This window comes from Nelumbo lutea, chromosome 7 (assembly GCF_056320005.1).
Source record: "Nelumbo lutea isolate HS-2025 chromosome 7, American lotus-T2T, whole genome shotgun sequence".
In the NCBI taxonomy this organism is placed as follows: Eukaryota; Viridiplantae; Streptophyta; class Magnoliopsida; order Proteales; family Nelumbonaceae; genus Nelumbo; species Nelumbo lutea.
The window spans coordinates 31,357,514-31,379,033 of record NC_142690.1 but is presented as its reverse complement, the minus strand read 5'-3'; the positions used below and the strand labels follow the sequence as shown (position 1 = coordinate 31,379,033).

The 21,520-nt window shown below is 37.5% G+C and overlaps 1 long non-coding RNA gene and 4 other non-coding genes across 5 annotated transcripts; all 5 read left to right on the top strand.

Moving 5' to 3' along the window:
• The first annotated feature begins 4,482 nt into the window (after positions 1–4,482).
• LOC148845974 (signal recognition particle RNA) lies at positions 4,483–4,790 on the top strand. The gene has a single exon (XR_016102747.1).
• A 2,370-nt stretch (positions 4,791–7,160) lies between these two features.
• Positions 7,161–7,465, top strand: LOC148845973 (signal recognition particle RNA). Its single transcript, XR_016102750.1, has one exon.
• A 2,898-nt stretch (positions 7,466–10,363) lies between these two features.
• On the top strand, positions 10,364–10,671 carry LOC148845972 (signal recognition particle RNA). Its single transcript, XR_016102746.1, has one exon.
• A 1,483-nt stretch (positions 10,672–12,154) lies between these two features.
• On the top strand, positions 12,155–15,045 carry LOC148845971 (uncharacterized). The gene is made up of 3 exons (XR_016102465.1): positions 12,155–13,749; positions 13,829–14,235; positions 14,316–15,045. It is a non-coding gene; the product is annotated as an uncharacterized LOC148845971 (long non-coding RNA).
• A 1,353-nt stretch (positions 15,046–16,398) lies between these two features.
• On the top strand, positions 16,399–16,704 carry LOC148845970 (signal recognition particle RNA). The gene has a single exon (XR_016102748.1).
• The last annotated feature ends 4,816 nt before the right edge of the window (positions 16,705–21,520 follow it).

Sequence of the window (21,520 nt, the reverse complement as noted above, 5' to 3'; positions counted from 1 at the left end):
TTGTATAAACGTAAAAACCCTGTTCTAAAAATCAAACTAAGAAGGAAGAAACCCCTTTACCGTTGTCATCAATTGTGAACAAGGAGGAAAAACTTGAAAAATAAAAAAACCATAATGAAAAAGAAAAAAAAGACTTTAAAACATAAAAAATGGAAACACCATGAAACCCCTTTATCTTCAACAATGCATTCATGATAAAATCCTTTATCTTTAACAATACCCAATATTCTATCCATCTCTATGAACTAAATTCGAATAGAAATTGGAATCTAGAAGCTGAAGTTTGAACAAATACAATAGCTTCGGCCTTGCAGGGTTATAAGTTAACGAGGGACGAGAGATAAGAGAAAGGGAAGGAAAGCAGGGGAGACGTGAGACAGAGAGATCAGTCTTGCACAGTAGGGAGGACAGGGGGAGAGATGAGAGAAAGGGAGGAAAAATAGGGGAGATGCAAGATAGAGATGGAGAGGGTTAAAGTACGTCAATAAAAGTGACATCAAACTGTAAATGCAGTCCGGTCTTATCTATCAATGGTTTTAGTTTTTTTTTTTTTTTTTTTAATATTTTATAATATTTTATAATAAATGAGACTTTCTTAAGTTCATAGTATTATATTATAATTCCCAATCAATTGATGAAGGGTGATTTGGCTCTACCTAACAAGAAGGGGACATGTGGGCACGATTTGATCAAGGGATAACAGTTCAGCCTAGCAAGCCTAGTTCGCAATATTTGAAGCTTGAATATTCAGCCTCTTCGACCCAAAACCCACCTCGATGTAGAGGCACCTCGACACCCAATCCAGTTCGAGACTAAAGAATCGAAGTACTAGCTCGGAGCTAATGACCTGAATCGCTACGCAACCAACTCTAAAGGCCTCTCCAACAGATCCCAAGTTACTTGAGATCACGATGAGCTAACAGATCCTGACTTTTCCGATATCATGATTAGAACTCGTCCCCGGCTCCGTCAGAGTCGGAGGTGAAACGATAAGCCTTATCTACATATTGCTCATTCAAAAGTGGAACAAACCTTATCTCCACACCCTGGAGATCCCAGAGCTCTTTCATGAGACCCACGACTGCTCCAGTATATAAAGATTGAAACCTCAAGGCAAAGGTACGCGTGATTACTCTACTCTCTAGCATTCAAGCTCTCAAGCATTCATCTCACATTTACAACATACTTACTGATTTAAGCATCAGAGCGACCTCGCCGGGTTAGCTACCCCAGGTTCTCTGATAGATTGTTTTGCAATCGATCCAACTCGTCGTCCACCTGGAGTCTGAATCGCCCCCCAACTATGAGTAGTCAGATTGCACACCATCAAGTTGACTTAGTTATATACTTTATTTAAAGTATTTTTGTTTCTCACCAAAAAATTCTATTAAATTCAATAATTTTAATAATATAAAGTATGTGTTTAAAACCAACATGAAAATAAAACACTCATTTAATGGCAGGTAAGTAGTTCAACCATTTGTGACAAATGGTCCAACCAATGGTTTTATAATTAAATAGTAAAAATTTGAAAATAAATAAAATGTAAATATTACAAAAATCTTTAAAAAATTTTATGTATATTTCTGATATTATATATCTATCATATTAAACAATAATAAGTATAAAATACAATAAGTATTTTTATTAATGATGGAAATTAAATAGAAGACTTAAAACTGACCCTGAAATAAAATCATTTTTCTATTCAAGTGGTGGCTAAACGGTTCAACCTTTTAAGTCAAATGGGTTAACCTAAGATGTCATAATTAAATAATAACAATTTTTAAAAAGATAGAGACATAAAAAGCTATTAAAACTACAGAAAATTGCTAAAAAAATGTTGGTGCACCTCTAATACTATGTATTTAAGATATTAAACAAAATTAAGTTCGACAACTAAGAATCATTTCTATTAATGATGGAAATAGCATAAAATATTAAACTAACTTGAAAAGAAAACTATTTTGCATTTAATTGTGGTCACTGATCCCAGAGATACAAATTGGGTGGGCTTAACTTGAGACTAGACCCAACTAAAGTTTTAGACAAACTGACTTGGATTTTTGGCCCTTGAGTTAGGCTTAGGCCTAATCTCAAAAGTTTGGGCTTTTCTACTTTTCAACTTGGGTCTAAGCCTAGCCCTTAGGTAGCCCAATTCAAGCCTAACTACATACATACATACATACATACGTATATACGTATGTACATACATACATATTTGCATATATGCATGCATTTAAAATTATACACATATGTTTATGTCAAATTTTGTTGCAGGGGCATCAAATTTCAATGTATATTCAGCTCAAGTTGAATATGTCAAAGTTTGACTTTGGTCTTTAGCCTTAGGCCTAATGCGTAGGGTTGGACTTGGGTTGAGCTTAAGCTGGCATAAACTTTGCCCAACCTATTTGATTTGCATTATAGTGAACCAATTATTTGGATAAAATGGATCAACCAATAATGCCATATTAAATAATAAAAATTAAAAAATAGATAGGACTACAAAAAATTACAAAACACATAAATTTCTAAATAAATTTAGTATATCCAACATATTATAAATTTGTCATAGTAAATAGATATAAATGTGATAAAAAATAATTATTTTTAGAATTAATTATGGATATGGAATAGAAAATTTAAAGTTGCCCAAAAATGAGATATATTTTCTTTCAAGTAAAATTGGTTAACATGATGTCACAATAAAAAATAGATGAAAATAAAAACAAGAATTATATAAATATGATATTATTTTATTTGTCATATTAAACCAAAAGAAATCATCATCATCAATGCCTTATCCCTACTATATGGGATCAGCTATATGAATCCTACTTTGGCAATCCCTTTTATTTAATAAGGTGTAGCATGCCATTTCGTCCCTACAGGGTACAGTAAGTTTCAATCTTAGTAATCTTCCTTGAAATCTAGCTTGTATTTATAAGTGATTTATGGGGACGCGCTACCCCCCATCTTGTGTAAACCCTCTTGGTTTCTATCAAAAAAAAAAAAAAGGTGTAACATGCCATTTCTGGATGATGCCTTAGCATGAGGATGAAAAACCAAATCAGGATTCATATTCATGAGGGTTTGGTAAGAGTTTTAGGCTCTATTCACTTTTCGACAAGTTACTTACTCGGGTAAGTATTTCCTAGGAAGCATTTACTCAGGTAGGTGCATTTACCCATGCTCTTTTATTTCCTAGGTAAATAAGACGACGATCATTTTATCCATAAAAAATTCATTATTAAAAAGGACATTTGTCACATCTAAGTGTTTATAACTTCACCCAGGTGTGGGAAAGTTATTTTCCTAGTCAGAAGATGGGTATCCAAGAAAATAACTTTCCCAAGTCCTTATACAAATTTGAAAAAAGAAAATGGTTTTCTTGGTCAATGGGATTGTGAATCCCATTAACCAAGTTTAGTAGCCAACTAGACACAACCCTCCTCTTTTATCTAGGCTTGGGACTGGTAGTAGGGGTGAGCAAATGGGTAGGTTCTACACTGAACCGACCTCGAACTGGTCTTGAACCGACTCTACCCAATATGTTACAAGGTAGGGTTTGGTTCCAAATTCTTGGAATTGACCCCCACATAGGCCAGTTATAGGGTTTAGAAATTTACCCTACCAGAACTGACCCAATGAACTGCGTTGAAACCGAACTTTCCTTGAAAAAAACCCTGGAATATGTTTTGGGATGAGAAGATTTCAACCCAAGCATTCATGGTTACAGAGGGAATATTTTTTGAATGTGCACAATAAGTAGTGAAGTTTTGAACCCCTGAATATTTTTGAGTGTGAACAATAAATAATGTAAAAGGTAATATTTACAAAATTTAAATTTAATTTATAAGTTTATAACCATGTAATGATAATCTACATACTAAGTTAATTAATAAAGATAATATACATTTTAAACTATATATTATATTTATTAAAAATCATGTTTTTAAAGAACATGCTTTTCTTTTATGAAGGGGGAGAAGAAAGAACGGGTTTCATGGGTAGACCTTGGAACTGACCCCGGAACCACTAAGGCCAGAACTGATCCTGGAACAGACCTTTACAGGATAGGTTACAGTTCCAAAAACTTGGAACCGACCTCCACAGGGTAGGTTTCAGGTTCTGCCATGAAACCAACCTAACAGGCCCGTGCTCACCCCTAACTGGTAGTGTAAGACATGCATGCTCACATTGGTGGAGTTATCAAACAAAAATAAATATTAATAAATAAAATTCATTTTTATTAACAACGGAAATGAGCTACAAAATTTAAATCTACCATCACACAATGCTTTTACTATCTATCCCTTTTAATGTGTTTTAATAAAAATATTGAATTAATTGTTGTTATATGAAATTGTCACGTGCAATGCAAGGCATTTTAGTGAAATGAAGTTTGTAGAAAGTCCCACATCGATCAAATACATAAAAGTGAAGTTAATTATCTATTCTTTTGCGAAAATAAATGTCGCTGAGCTCGGTAGCGTGAGCTTGTAACCCGAGTGGGAGCATCAAAGTGGTTGGACGTTGGCCCGGTTCCGACAGGTGGGATCTGGCCCGAGTAATTTGCCGGCACGCCCGTTCCAAGTAGGGAGTTGAGCCGTGGGGCTTGAGCGAAGGTTGAGGCTTCTTGGTTCTTAGAGCGGAGAGCACCGCGTCAGGCTGGCTTCACAGAGCAGCGACTATCTCCCGCTCCCGTCGGTGGAAGGATAACGAGTCGGTGCTCCGCTGATCCACTCATCGCCCTAGGAATTGATCCCAATCGGACGACCACTTTTTTGCCCTGATTTACCATCATCTCTACCACTCCGTCAAGCTTCCTCTAATCCTCTCTGAAGTTAGAGTTACTCAACTTTTAGATTAACTTTTGGGTTTGAAATTCTCAAAATGCAGAGTACCCTGTTTAACAATAGCCTTTTATATGTCAGGAAGTGGCAGCCCAGATTAACCAATTGGCATTAGACACTGCCTAGCTTTATTTTCTGAAATTCTATTTTAACAGCTTGCTAATTACGAGAGTCTGGTGAGATTTTGTTCACCCGGGCCATCAGCCTAATCTAGTTCCTGATAGTTCTGCTAACCCTAATCTTAAATTTTTGATTTCGTTTTATAGATTGTTTTGCTGCCGAATTATTTGGTTTAATTAGTTATTGTGGTGGCAATGATATGATCTGGTTATTTGTTTCAGTGTTGTATCTGTTTCCTATAAACGATTAACAATTTCTCTTTGTTTTTCTTTCCTTAATCTGCCAATGGTATTTATTCTTTTCATGATTTTGGTTATTCAGTGGTCTTCTCCAAGCAACTTATTTTTGTCCATTCTCTGAGCAACTTAGGTGGAGAAGGAACATTTACATTAAAATTTGAGCCAAGGTGGGAGGAACGTTTCACTTTTCATTGATAAGCTTTCATACAAGAGATTACATCATTGGTAATACATTTGAAGGTTCTCGGAGTTCCAAGTACAAGGTACCAGCCTTATACACAAATACTCTAGTCGAGAAGTGTTGGGGCCGACCACCTGATTGATTCTATCGGGCCCTTCCCTATTAGGGCTGAGCTTTCCAACGTCGGGCTTGGGCATTGTGACCTTTTTGAGGACGAGGTCACTTTCTTGGAAGTGATTCTCCCTCACTCGAGAATTATAATATCTAGCGACCCTTTGCTAATAGGCTCTATCCTGACTTGAGCCTGCTCCCAAAAGCCTTCCAACAAGTCCAGTTTGTTACTCAGGTCTTCGTCATTCTCGACCTCATTGTATGCCTCAGTTCGAAGTGTCGGCTAGCCGATCTCTTTTGGGATGACAACCTCGATCCGGTATGTCAAGTTGAACGATGTCCCATCGGTGGTGGTCTTAGGTGTCATTCGGTAGGCCCAAAGGATGTTGTATAGCTCATCAGCCTAAAGACCCTTAGCTCTGCCCAATCTTATCTTCAATCCCTCTAGGATGGTTATGTTGGTGACCTTAGCTAGGCCGTTGGTTTGGGGGGATCTGACTGAGGTGTAGTGCTGCTTTATTCTAAGGCTTGCACATCAGTCTCTGAACCTTGCATTGTCGAACTGCTTGCCATTATCAGTGATATGCATGTGGGGGATGCTAAAGCGACATATGACATTCTTTTAGAAGAAATTTTGGATCATTTTGGCTATGATGGTTGCTAAGGACTTGACTTTGATCCATTTAGTGAAGTAGTCCACTACGACGACCAAGTACTTCCTGTTCCCAATGGCTTGAGGGAAGGGGCCAGAGTGATCCATTCCCCACTTAGCAAAGGGCCATGGACTGCCGAGGGCCGAGAGGGTCGTGGCTAGCCGATGGGAAATTTTAGAATGTCTCTAGCACTGGTCACACTTCTATACGAGCTCAGCAACGTCCTTTTATATGGTCAGCTAGAAATATCCTTGCCTTATTGCTTTTTATGCTAAGGATCTGCCTCCGAGGTGGTTGTCACAGATGCCTTTGTGGATCTGTTGGAGTACATATTCGCCCTCCTTTCAGTGAAGGCATCGGAGGAAGGGCAAGGTGAAAGATATTCTATACAATTTTCCTTCAAGTAGAGCATAGTGGATTGCCTGCCGCCAGACTCTCCTTGCTTCGTTCTTGTCTGAGGGGAGTTGTTCGTATTGTAGGTAGGCAAGGATGGGGTCCATCCAATTAAGGTTGTTCATCAAATAGATGAAACTGACTAAATTGACCCAATTCAGCCCATGTTGGTCACTTTCTTGTATTTCCAATTGGCTTCGATTCAACAATTTTCCAACCTAACTAATTTTGGTTAGTTTCAGTTTAGCCATTTGTAAATTGACCAAAATCAAACTGACCTAATCATAAATATAAATTAATATTTTATATTTTAAATATGTTTTCTTAATACAGGAAATTAAGAAAATTCCTACATCTCTGAACCTAAATTAGTTTATATTGTAAATTTAAAATTTATTTTTTAATAATTGTTAGATAATACATGCCCTTAAATCCAATTAGATTGATGTACATTTTGATATTTATAATAAATGAATAAAGTACATAATTGATTCATGTTATTTATGGACATGCATGTTAGTTGAATGAAGTTTGTATAAAGTCTCACATCGATCAAATACATTAAACTGAGTTAGTTATCTGTTCTTTTGCAAGTATAGATGTTGCTGAGCTCGGTAGCGTGAGCTTGTAACTCAAGCGGGAGCATCAAAGTGGTTGGACGTTGGCCCGGTTCCGATAGGTGGGACCTGACAGAGTAATTTGCCGGCACGCCCGTTCCAAGTAGGGAGTTGCCATGGGGCTTGAGTGAAGGCTGAGGCTTCTTGGTTCTTCGAGCGGAGGGCACCGCGTCAGGCTGGCTTCACAGAGCAGCGACAATCTCCCACTCCCGTCGGTGGAAGGATAACGAGTCGGTGCTCCGCTGATCCACTCATCGCCCTAGGAATAGATCCCAATCGGACGACCACTTTTTTGACCTGATTTACCATCATCTCTACCACTCCGTCCAGCTTCCTCTCTGAGGTCAGAGTTGCTCAACTTTTGGCTTTGTAGATTTAGATTAAGTTGTCCTTAGCTTGTTTCATTCCTTTCCCTCGTTCAAATTCAATCTGTTTTTGCATTAACCTTCCGTACTGTATTCTCAAACCGCAGAAAACTCCATTGACAGCATCCTCCTCTGGGAAAATTGGAATAATCCCTTCGTTAGGATTGAGACTGCTGTTTCCATCTAACGTTAAAGTGACAAGATTTTGAGACAGGATTAGTAATCAGTAAGGTTCGTGAATCATCTGAGACTGAACCAAGCAAGGTTTGTGCATCACCATCTCTGGCTCTAGTTATCTCTACACTAAAACTAATGATCACTGTCAAACTTGTTTGTCAAAGTTTCAATTGATTCATATTAAATCCCATCTTGTTGAGAGTTGATACTGCAACCACTTGAAATTCTACAAAATATATGCAAAGTACCCTGTTGAACAATAGCCTTTTATATGTTAGGCAGTTGGTTTGCTGCAGAATTATTTGGTTTAATTAGTCATTGTGGTGGCAATGATATGATCCGGTTATTTGTTTCAATGTTGTATCTGTTTCCTACAAACTATTAACAATTGCTCTTGTTTTCCTTTCTCTTTTTATTTTTTTCCTTAATATGCCAATGGTATTTATTCTTTTTATTTTGAAGATTTTGGTTATTCAGGGGTTCAAGACTTTGTCAATCTGGTTCTACTTCTATCCATGATAAGGAAAATAATATCTGATCCATTACACCAGGAACCCGAGGAAAGATTAAGTTCATTAAAATGTAAATAGCAAATAAATTTGAGGATATTTTACTAATTTACCATCAGGTTTGGGGCGAATTTGGGGAATTATATGCAAACCCCTAAGGGTGAGCATAATTCGGTTAAAACCGAAAAGCCAAACCAAAAGCTTCATTTTGGTTTTTTGTGTTCTGGTTAATTTGGTTTTTGAATAATTCGATTTTTGGTTTCGGTTTTTAGAATTAGAAATTCGGTTAACCGAATAAACCAAACTTTGGTATATAATATGTAAAATCTAATGTATAATATATCATATTATTTATAATATAAAAAAATTTCTTTCATAATATATATATATATATATATATATATATATTATAATATAATATATATAATAAAATATATACATTATTAAAATTTAGTTTTAACCGATATAACCAAAAACCAAACAGAATATTTTGGTTTCGATTGTTTCGGTTTTTTATAATTTGGTTTGGTTTGGTTTTTATTTATTATTTCAATTTTAAAAATTTCGGTTTATTCGCTTTGAATGCTCACCCTACAAACCCCACCTGCCCCTATTTAAGATCGGGGAGGGGTGGGGTGGGGCAGGGTCCTAGTTTTATGGGGAAAATTGTCATTCCAAGAATTATAATAAATAAAAAATATAAAGATAATAGATCAATGAGTGAGATACTTAATCACTTAATAATTGGTAAAGATTAATTTATTATCTAAATAAACATATCTAATTAGTTTTAAGTTAATAAATTTTTAAATACTATACACTAAATTAATACATAAATTTAATTAATTGGGTCTAAGTACATTTAATCTAACTATAATTTGGTAATAATTAAAATTAAACTAATATGTTAGATTAAATTAACATTATTTTTGTAATAACCTAAATAATTAATGAAAGTTAATTAAATTTGATTTTTGAAGCCCATGCTATTTAATTAAATAATAAAAAATAATATATTTTATTAATAACATGGTCTTGATTAATATATTATGTAAGGTAATTTATCTTACCCTTTAGCGTTAATTAATTGTGTTGTTGCCAAGGTTGGGGTTGGGGGCAACAAGGTAATTTTGGTTCTTTCACTGAGGCTAATGTGTCCAACTTAAAAACAAGAGAGTGCACGTCAGAGGCCCTAGGTGTGATCCCACGAGCGGAGACCCTGACGGTCAAGTTAGTTAAACGTATGAGGGGGTCAGACTAGGATTGAGATGAGGGCTCACACGAGGTCACTTGATAGCAAGAGAACTAGAGAGTAGTAACGAGGAAGATGGATTTACCTGAAGCTAGGCACCCCCTTTTATACTTGACCTTGCAATGGAGTGGTTAAAGGTTGTTAGGAATGGACGACTAGGATCTCGTCCGGCCGATGCCACATGGCATAATCTTGGGCCTTTCCATATGCGTCTATATCACTTGCCCCACACTCTCGAGGCCATGGTTCTCGAGGTCAACTGGTGCGACGAGCTGAGACTTCGACTTTAATCGAAGAGAGTATTGCATCCACTTATAGAGGTGTAGGATGGCACGTCTAGCAGAGAACATGGCTTCGGATACTAACTTGGAAGTACACCCAAAAATTTAGGGTACTAAACTAGAATTTTATTATTACTTTAATTATAATAGATTAATATAATTTTATTAATATATTATTATTATCATATTATTATTTTCATAATATTTTATTATTTAATTATTAATGTTTTATTATTATTTCATAAATCGTTTATTTTTTGTATTGCTATTTTATTATTACTCTAATTATATTTTATTTCTACTTTATTATTATATTTATTTATCAATTAATATCTTTGTTTGTTATTGGGGTTTTCTGTCATGAGCTTTTTACTTGGTGACACTCTCCAATGAGAATCCCATTTCTACCAAAGAGAGGGTAGAGGGTAGGCATTCCAATTACCTGTTTTCGGAAAACCAAATGGACCCTAAAATTATTATTGTTATATGAAAATTTCATGTGCAGTGGACATGCATGTTAGTTGAATGAAGTTTGTAGAAAGTCCCACATCGATCAAATACATAAAAGTGAAGTTAATTATCTATTCTTTTGCGAAAATAAATGTCGCTGAGCTCGGTAGCGTGAGCTTGTAACCCGAGTGGGAGCATCAAAGTGGTTGGACGTTGGCCCGGTTCCGACAGGTGGGATCTGGCCCGAGTAATTTGCCGGCACGCCCGTTCCAAGTAGGGAGTTGAGCCGTGGGGCTTGAGCGAAGGTTGAGGCTTCTTGGTTCTTAGAGCGGAGAGCACCGCGTCAGGCTGGCTTCACAGAGCAGCGACTATCTCCCGCTCCCGTCGGTGGAAGGATAACGAGTCGGTGCTCCGCTGATCCACTCATCGCCCTAGGAATTGATCCCAATCGGACGACCACTTTTTTGCCCTGATTTACCATCATCTCTACCACTCCGTCAAGCTTCCTCTAATCCTCTCTGAGGTCAGAGCTACTCAACTATTGGCTTTGTAGATTTAGATTAACTTTTGGGTTTGAAATTCTGTACCCTGTTTAACAATAGCCTTTTATATGTCAGGAAGTGGCAGCCCAGATTAACCAATTGGCATTAGACACTGCCTAGCTTTATTTTCTGAAATTCTATTTTAACAGCTTGCTAATTACGAGAGTCTGGTGAGATTTTGTTCACCCGGGCCATCAGCCTAATCTAGTTCCTGATAGTTCTGCTAACCCTAATCTTAAATTTTTGATTTCGTTTTATAGATTGATTTGCTGCAGAATTATTTGGTTTAATTAGTCATTGTGGTGGCAATGATACGATCCGGTTATTGGTTTCAATGTTGTATCTGTTTCCTATAAACTATTAACAATTTCTCTTTGTTTTTCTTTCCTTATCCTGCCAGTGGTATTTATTCTTTTCATTTTGATGATTTTGGTTATTCAGGGGTCCCAGACTTCGTCAATCAGGTTCTGCTTTTATCCATGATAAGGAAAGTAATATCTGATCCATTACACCAGGAACCCGAGGAAAGATTAAGTTCATTAAAATGTAAATAGCAAATAAATTTGAGGATATTTTACTAATTTATCATCAGGTTTGGGGCGAATTTGGGGAATTATATGCAAACCCCTAAGGGTGAGCATAATTGGGTTAAAACCGAAAAGCCAAACCAAAAGCTTCATTTTGGTTTTTTGTGTTCTGGTTAATTTGGTTTTTGAATAATTCGATTTTTGGTTTCGGTTTTTAGAATTAGAAATTCGGTTAACCGAATAAACCAAACTTTGGTATATAATATGTAAAATCTAATGTATAATATATCATATTATTTATAATATAAAAAAATTTCTTTCATAATATATATATATATATATATATATATTATAATATAATATATATAATAAAATATATACATTATTAAAATTTAGTTTTAACCGATATAACCAAAAACCAAACAGAATATTTTGGTTTCGGTTGTTTCGGTATTTTATAATTTGGTTTGGTTTGGCTTTTATTTATTATTTCAATTTTAAAAATTTCGGTTTATTCGCTTTGAATGCTCACCCTACAAACCCCACCCGCCCCTGTTTAAGATCGGGGAGGGGTGGGGTGGGGTAGGGCCCTAGTTTTATGGGGAAAATTGTCATTCCAAGAATTATAATAAATAAAAAATATAAAGATAATAGATCAATGAGTGAGATACTTAATCACTTAATAATTGGTAAAGATTAATTTATTATCTAAATAAACATATCTAATTAGTTTTAAGTTAATAAATTTTTAAATACTATACACTAAATTAATACATCAATTTAATTAAGTAGGTCTAAGTACATTTAATCTAACTATAATTTGGTAATAATTAAAATTAAACTAATATGTTAGATTAAATTAACATAATTTTTGTATTAACCTAATTAATGAATGGAAGTTATTTAAATTTGATTTTTGAAGCCCATGCTATTTAATTAAATAATAAAAGATAATATATTTTATTAATAGCATGGTCATGCTATTTAATTACCCTTTATCGTTAATTAATTGTGTTGTTGCCAAGGACGGGGCCAGGGGCAACAAGGTAATTTCGTTTCTTTCACCGAGGTCGACGTGTCCAAATTGAAAGCAAGAGAGTGCACGTTAGAGGCCCCGGGTGTTATCCTACGGGCGGAGACCTTGACTATCAAGTTAGTTAAATGTGTGAGGGGGTCGGACCAGGATTGAGATGAGGGCTCAGACGAGGTCACCTGATAACAAGAGAACTAGAGAGCAGTAATGAGCAAGATGGATTTACCTTAAGCTAGGCACCCCCTTGTATACTTGACCTTGCAATGGAGTAGTTAAGGGTTGTTAGGGATGGACGACTAGGATCTCGTCCGTCCGATGCCACATGACGCAATCTTGGGCCTTGCCATATGTGCATATCACTTGCCCCCCACTCTCGAGGCTGTGGTTGTCGAGGTCGACCGGTGCGATGAACTGAGACCTCGACTTCATTTGAAGAGAGTACTGTAGTCATTTATAGAGGTGTAGGATGGCACGTCTAGTAGAGAATATGGCTTCGGTTGGAGAGGGCGTCTCGATGAGTGCTTCCCTGGGTAACCTTGTGGCGACTATTTTGTTGTAAAGTTTCCGCCTTCTTGGAGAATCGTGTTGAGTTGAGAGGTGAGACTATGCATGGCATGGGTGTGAAGCGCTCACTTTCGTCCATTGTGCTTTGTACGAACGTCGACATTGATCGACTGTGGCTGTGCACAAGATGAGTGGTGGGTCACCTGGTTCAGACCATTCCTGGCCCAGAGTTGATCGGTAGATTGGCTAATTTGCTCGGTGTCGTTTCATATTCCCGAGGTTGACACCACGTGGCTTGCATCGGTTTGGGCTGTTAGGTCGGCAGCGCCGCGGCCATAGGATTGAAGCAATATGAGCTGTACATCTCTCTTTAAATAGGGCTGCTGGTTGAGACAGTTTCCTACCATTTGCTCAATTTCGCTTAAATCTTCATAAACCTTGACGACCAAGTAGCTTAACCCTTTAGCCTTCTTCCTCAAACTCAACTTTTTTAGGTAAAGAATTTCTTCTGGAACCATGTCGTACTCAAACACCGACCTCGAGTGCTATGAGCTTCTTCACCTCTCAGACACCAGAATGCCCCATTCCACCTCCTCCAACAGTGAGGATACCACTAGTGAATTCGAGAACTCCCCTTAGGTGCTTGGAGTTCGGGTGCTAAGGGAGAGGACTGCCCTTGGAGGTGCCGAGTGTAGCTGGCGGGGCAAGGAATCTCCTGATGAAAGTACTGGCTCTACTTTGTGTCTTGTCTTGAGGGTTGGCCTTTCAAGTTTGACTAGGGGAAACCGGATCCCGTGGGTGAGAGAATATGGCCATATAATAACGACGAAGAGGCCAACATGATGATCCGAATTCGGCTGACAGGGACGATTTGCGCTGTGCCCTTGGTAGCGGAGGACACCTTGGTGTGGGATGGTCTCAGCCCCGCCTGCCTCGGTATGGATACTCTTGTCGTTGATTTCCAATGTCTGCTTACTTTTGTCTTTGTACTTACATGTTATGTTGTGTGTTGTAGAGATGGACGACGACATCAAGGATCGAATAATGAAGATGATAAATCCAACAAGAGGGGCACGGGCGAGGCCTTGTTGAAGAGGCCTGCCCCAAAGGAGACAACTGCCCCGAAGGAACCGCCTCAGGCGAAGGCATCAACTGAGGCTGAGAGGAGAAAGGCACCGACTGAAGCCGAGGGGAGAAGGACACCCACGCCTAAGAAACCCGCTGAGGCCCCCAACCTCCAAGGGGGAAGAGACTGACACTGAGGGATCACCAGCTCGAGGATGCCGCTGGGGGCTCTCGACAATTTGTGCCCCACTCTTCTGAGCCCTGGTGACCGGGATGCTATTACTAGGGGACAGGCAATCCTAGACCCAGGTGAACATCCGGGGTGTTCGGGACACCCTTTTGGATCGACTAGCCAAGGTGAGGCTTCTATTCGTTATACTTAGTCAAAATTTTCTCTTTTGCTTTGCTTCATTTTGACGACCACTTGTTCCTTGCAGACGTCTTCCACCGCCGTCGGTCTACGCGACAAGGTGGAGGTTCACCTTCAGCAGCTGAGAACCTCCCTGAAGGAGGCTAACAAGTTGAAGTGCCAGCTGACCGTGTCCCAGAGCGGCCGAGAGGCGTCCATTGCAACGACGCATAAGGAGCATGACCGTAGGAAGGAGATGGAAGCCAAGGTCTCAGCCATGAGGGAGAAGATGAGGGCTCTCCGGACCTCTTTGAACGAGGTCGATGAGCAACTGAAGAAGACCAGGGAGAAGCTCTAGGCGACAGAGCAGAAACATCAAGAGGTTTCGACTAAGGCTGTGAAGAATTCAAGATCACCAATGCCTATAAAGATGAGATGGCCAAGTTCGGTGTCGTTTCCTACTTGAAGGGCATCGAAGACACGAAGGCTGAAGCAGCCGACGAGCGTGTAGGTGTTGAGGCCTGAAGATGTTCTGCCGGGGCTGGGGTCTTCTCCAAGCAACTTCTTTTTGCCCATTCTCCTCATACAACTCTGGATTCTCCTTCCACTTTTTTTCTTTGTTTATTGTTTGTTGTAAGGGGCTCGGCTTCCCCGAACCAAGGCCAACCTTTTGTAAAACTCGTATTGTGCAATGATATAATTCCCCAAGCTCGTCTCAAAGCCCATGTGGCATATTTGGGAGGCTGACCATCTGGTTCCCGGTACTTCTGCTAACCCTAAACTTAAATTTTTGATTTCGTTTTGTAGATTGTTTTACTGCAGAATTATTTGGTTTAATTAGACATTGTGGTGGCAATGATATGATCCGGTTATCTATTTCAATGTAGTATATGTTTCCAAAAAACTATTAACAATTGCTCTTGTTTTTCTTTCTCTTTTTATTTGTTTTCCTTGATCTGCCAATGGTATTTATTCTTTTCATTTTGAAGATTTTGGCTATTCAAGGGTCCAAGACTTCATCAATCAGGTTCTACTTCTATCCATGATAAGGAAAGTAATATTTGATCCATTACACTAGGAACCCTAAAGGAAAGACTAGTTCATTAAAATGTAAATAGTAAGTAAATTTGGAGATATTTTACTAATTTACCTACAGGTTTGAGACGAGCTTGGGGAATTATATGCAAACCCCTAGGGGTGAGCATAATTCGGGGAAAGATCTTACAACAATAATTAATTAACCATTATGCGACCAACCTTAATTGCTTATTAAAACAACATGTTTTTTTTTTTATATTTAAAGTAATCTTTCTTGCGTTGGTAGGTGTTTCCCAACAAATGCTAAAATTTGATTATTAATATTTATATAATAATAAGTTAAATACAAATTATATTTATTAATTAACAAATTAAGGTATATATTAACTTGTATAGATAATAAATATTATCTAAATCGATATACAATAAATATTAACTAAAAAATGACTTTAAAAAGTATTAACTAATAAATATATTAGTATATATATACATACACACATACATTTTAGTTCTTCTATTATTTTATAGCGGTCACTAATTATATCCCGATACTTTATATAAATCATTAAAGAATAATTTTTATGTTTAAATAAATTAGTTATAACCATATAAAACTCATTTTTATTGTTGTTCATATTTTTTAAGGATTTTCTAGTGTATTCATGCATATTTTGATTTTTTGTCCATATCTATGTATTTCCAAAGCATATCTCAATATATCTCTTAAAATTATATTTTCCAATATACCTTGCGTTTACAATACTTTGAACCTTGATCTACACTTCTAATTTCAAGCATCTATTTCTATAAACCATGCGGACCCTAAAATTATTGTTGTTGTATGAAATTTTCACGTGCAATAGACATGCATTTTAGTGGAATTAAGTTGGGAAAATGACTAATCAGCCCAGATCAAAATTTTATAGCCCTATAGTGTAGGGGGAATGCGCCCTGACTGTAAATTGATGCCAAATTACGGGCAAGATGTGATTTATAGGGGGAGAGTGGTAGTAGTAAGGGGGGCCGGATCGGGTATATCCGTATTTCTCCTAATCAAGTTTGTAGAAAGTCCCACATCGAACAAATATATTAAACTGGAGTTAGTTATCTATTCATTTACAAGTAAATGTGTCGCTGAGCTCGGTAGCGTGAGCTTATAACCCAAGCGGGAGCATCAAATTGGTTGAACATTGGCCCATTTCCGACAGGCGGGATCTGACGGAGTAATTTGCCGGCACGCCCGTTCCAAGTAGGGAGTTGAGCCATGGGGCTTGAGCGAAGGCTGAGGCTTCCTGTCTCTTAGAGAGGAGGGCACCGCGTCAGGCTGGCTTCACAGAGCAGCGACAACCTCCCTCTCCCGTCGGTGGAAGGATAACGAGTCGGTGCTCCGCTGATCCACTCATCACCCTAGGATTTGACCCAATCGGACGACCAATTTTTTGCCCTGATTACCATCGTCTCCACCATTCCGTCCAGATTCCTCTCTCAGGTCAGAGTTACTCAACTTTTGGCTTTGTAGATTTAGATTAAGTTGTCCTTAGCTTGTTTCATTCCTTTCCCTCGTTCAAATTCAATCTATTTTTGCATTACCTTCCATACTATATTCTCAAACCGCAGAAGACTTGAAATTCTTTTCATCTAGACAAGTGCAAACTTAGAAAAATATTTCATTAATAACCACAAGATTCACTAAATACAAACATCCAAATAAACAAGTCTCCATCCTTTCAACAATTACAATATGTGACGTAAAAGGCAAATAATTGAGGAAAGCAGAAAACCTTTTTCCCTGCTCTCTTGTAAAACACAAATTAATAATTCTTACCCTCTTCTTCATTGAGAGATGAAAAGAACATGATATATATAAATAATGAAAAGGCCAAGTACTGAAGTTTTAAGTTTATGAAAAGTTTTGTTTTTCAAATTCTCATCTATAAAATGAGTTCTTTATTGAAAAAAGGCATCTAGAAAAATCTTTCCATTTAGGATATTTATATTTAAGGTCATTTTTTTTGCAAAACTGGTTCAGGGGAGCCCCCTCCATCCCCTGAACCTGTCAGATCCCCGATACACCTACTGTAGGAGTGTATCGGAAGGGTCCCGGAACGATACGTATCGGCCCAAGATAACCATGAAAATAAACATTAAAAAAATCTATGAATGAAAATTAGTCAAGGATCATTATTTTCATAATTGAACTAGATGAAAAAGCTTGAAAATTATGTCGGAGCAGCATAGATGGGAAAGAATAAGAAAGTTTTAAATTATTTGAAGGGTTAGATAGCCTTTCATGTCTGCCAGTAAAACACCAAAGATGCAAGACACTTGTTTGGGTCCTCAGTAAAACACCAAAGAACTCAAGAATGACCCAGCTTGGTAGACGTCCAAAAGTGATCTGTTTTCCCAAAGACTGACATCTCCAGTGTCTTTAATAAGAAAATATTCATGGTGGATTCAAGACTTAAGATGCCTATAACTAGAAGATAAATTTAAAATGAAATCAAAAAGAGAAATATCCTTAACACCCAAACTGTGCACTAGTTTTGGTTGTCTGTTATATACATGGGCTTGGTGGTCTTCCAAGACCAAATAATGAAGAATAAGGCCCATTTTGATCTCATTAAGTTCTAAAAATTGTCTCAAGAGTTTTGTCATCTATTTCAGATTCTCAGTGGTCACTAAATGGTGGTAAGAACATATTGAAAGTGGTTTTCTAGTGGTACCATCACTAGTGGTCATCTGAGGGATATTGGTAGGACTCAGAAGTACAGGGGTTTGATTATCAGATTTATTTTTACTTCTATGGACTGGGTTTGATTATTAGATTTATTTTTATCCACCACCATCTAAGAGGACTCAGATGGTACAGGCAAACTATATGAAAAGCTCCCCGTTTAAGGATAGCAAACACCAACCCCACCTGGAAATCTTAGTCCATTTTACATTGCCAAAATTTTTTGAAGATTTTAATAAGAACATCAATTAAGGTATTTAATACTCAAATATTCTTGCAAATGGGTCATTCTGTTCCATTATAAAACTGCCTTTAATAGAATGATGAATCAGAAAACCACTTACTTAAAACTTAAACAATGCAAAGCATCAACATTCCTTAAACCAAACCAAATTGCAAATCAATACATAAAATTCCATATTACCTTCCTCTTCTTCAAAACAAGGTTTAATGTGTCCTCAAGCTGCCTTTTCTTGTGCTTCCTTTCCTTTTTAAAAGCATCACACACCTCTACATTAATTGATAATACATATCAGTCAGTACTTCTCAGAGAACCATTCAACCTAAAAGCTTAAGCTGTTAAATGAGATCCTTGAATAGGTTTTATTCTCTAACATGCCCCCTCACATGAAAGCCCATTGGGCTTGAAGCGTGGACAGCACAGGCCCACCCATTGGGCTTGAAGCGTGGAGGTGATGAGAATCGAACACTAGACCACTTGGTCAAAGTGGCTCTGATACCATCTCAAAGAACCATTCAATCTAAAAGCTTAAGCTGTTAAGTGAGGTCCTTGAATAGGTTTTATTCTCTAACAGTACTAATACCACAGTGAAAGCTCCCTATCTAGGCAACATATTTGAACAAAGTAATTAATCAAATATAAAGAAAACAAAGAATATGGATAGTGGAAAGTATGCTTTTACTACAAACTACTCTTAAATATTTGAAGATGTGTACCTATTCATACTTAAAAACATGGAATAGATCTACTCTTAACCTTTCTTCTAATAACTGCTTGTTCACACATTTGCACAAGCACATAATCATATGACATGTGTGTACAGATACATATGTTTATGTTTATGTCTCTGGCAGCACCACTAAAACCAGGATTGCCTTTCAAAACTGCATCTATACTGAATTTTTATCTACATCTACATGGTTCTATTCAAATGGGTTATCTTACCTCCTAAGCCTCAAAGACAACCTCTTTAATACCCAAACATTCTAAAGTATCTGGTTCTGTCCAAAAACTTATGTCCATGAGCACTTGATATATTGATTTACATTAATTAGAACCATACCATCTTACAGAGAATCATTTAATAACTTCCATGATTATTTGGAGTTGGAAGGGGATATAGAATTGTACCAATGAGTTCGATGGTGTTTTCCCATTAGATGAAGTGGTTAAATTTGATAACAAGATAGAGATTGTTAAGGTGATTGAAAAAGAAGTGGGAAGAGTTTGAGTTTGTTCTTTTTAGGAGGTAAGAATGTGCAAGATTGTTCTTTTTTTTTTTTTTCCTTTTTTTGAATTAGAAGAAAGAGAGAAGACTAAAAATTCTGAATCTACAAAGTAGGATTGACTATGCAAGATTATTCTTTTTTATTTTGAATTAGAAGAAAGAGAGTAGACTAAAAATTCTGAATCTACAAAGTAGGATTAACTATGCAAGCTTAGAGAATTAGAACAGAAATGATGATATGATTATTGGAAATTTTGTGAGACATTCAAGAGGTACAGGATGCTAGTGTTACTTCTGGAAGGAGATAGTTGTGGGAAGTGTTTATATTGCATCTTGTTTAAAATTGAGAAAAGTTGTAGATGTGGTTCCTGACTTTCTGGGATGTTTACTATTGTTATTTTGTTTATATTGTAAAGTTCGGGGCTTATTTGTTAAAATTCTAGTTCATCTCATGACTAATGAACGCAAGGAAATCATCTTTCAATCCACATCACCCAAAATTTGTGGCACTGGTAAAATCAGAACATTCTCTATTTAATAAGAACCATGAAGCAGTAGATGATTGAAATTTTAAGAAGTCAAGCTTGTCTTACAAATTTGACCAAGAAAACAAGAAATTATTCAAGTTTGGATCACTACACAAAAATAAAGAAACAGTATGACATGCACCCTTAATTATTGAACTTATTGATTATTTGGTTTTTTTCAAGCCTAGTACAGAATCCGTTGTCTTCCAAACACTTTTTCCTTTCTAAGATTGGTGGGTAGTCTCTACTAAAGTCATATTTGACCAAACTTTATGGGCAATAATCTCAAGTAGCATCTAGTATATGTAATATTGGGATCTTACAATTTGAATCCCAATCTAATATATTTAATGAATTGAATGTTTCATTTTGGCTATAGCTAATTGTAAAATAAAAAAGCTATTTGCTTTCCCTCAATGCCTTTTCTCCCTTTTGAGTTTTACTTATGGGAAATGTATGAAGATGACCCAACCTTGTTGGAAATTTTCTTTCTACACCTCTCCTTTGATTATAATAAAAGTCATTATCCAATGCTAATCAAAGGTATCTTGTGTCTTGGGAGGGGTAGATTGGTACAAGCAATTTGATGGAGAGATGTGTGGCACCATTGAAGAATTGTGAGGATTAATCCCTAGTGTTTGAGTTAGACACGAATGGATAGAGGCAAAAAGCTCTTGCTCTTGTTCTTGATGAAGGGTTATTTGGCCCGACCTAGTAAAAAGGGGACACGTGGACATAAACTGACTAAGAGATGACAACTCAGCATGGCATACCTAGTTCGCAATAATTGAGCTCGGGTATTCAGGCACTTCGGCACAAGGACCGCCTCAGCTTGAGTCTCACCTTGGTGTAGGGCCACCTCAGCACTAGTCTCACCTCGGCATCGAGGCGCCTCGGTATTCAATCCAGTTCGGAACTAAAAGACCGAAGTACCGGCTCGGGACCAACAACTCGAATCGCCACAAACTGACTCCCACGTAACAAACCCCAAAGGTCTCTCCAACGGATCCCGAATCTCTCGGGATCACGATGAGTTAACAGATCCCGAATTTTCGGGATTGCGATGAGGACTTACCCTGACTTCGTCGGAATCGGAAGTGGAACAAGATAATCCTTACCTGTATACTGCTCCTTAGGAAACAGAGCAAACTCTATCTCCACACTCTGGATATCCCAGAGCTCTTTTGTGTGCCCCACGACTACTCCAGTATATAAAGGCACCAACCCCAATGGCGCAACGTACGCGTGATTTTTCTTCTATCTAGCTTTCTAAGCTCTCTAAGCTCTCAATTCAGCTCGCATCAGATTACTGACTTAAGCATCGGAGCGACCTTGTCGGGTTAGCCACCTTGGATTCTCTGATCCTGTCTTGCAGATTCACTTAGCTCGCCGTCCGACTGGAAGTCAGAACATCCTCCAGCAGGGAGTAGTCAGACCGCGCAACATCAATTGGCGTCGTCTGTGGGAAGACGATAAAAAAGTCTTCTTTACAATCAACAACTTTCCACTGAAATCAATGGCCTCT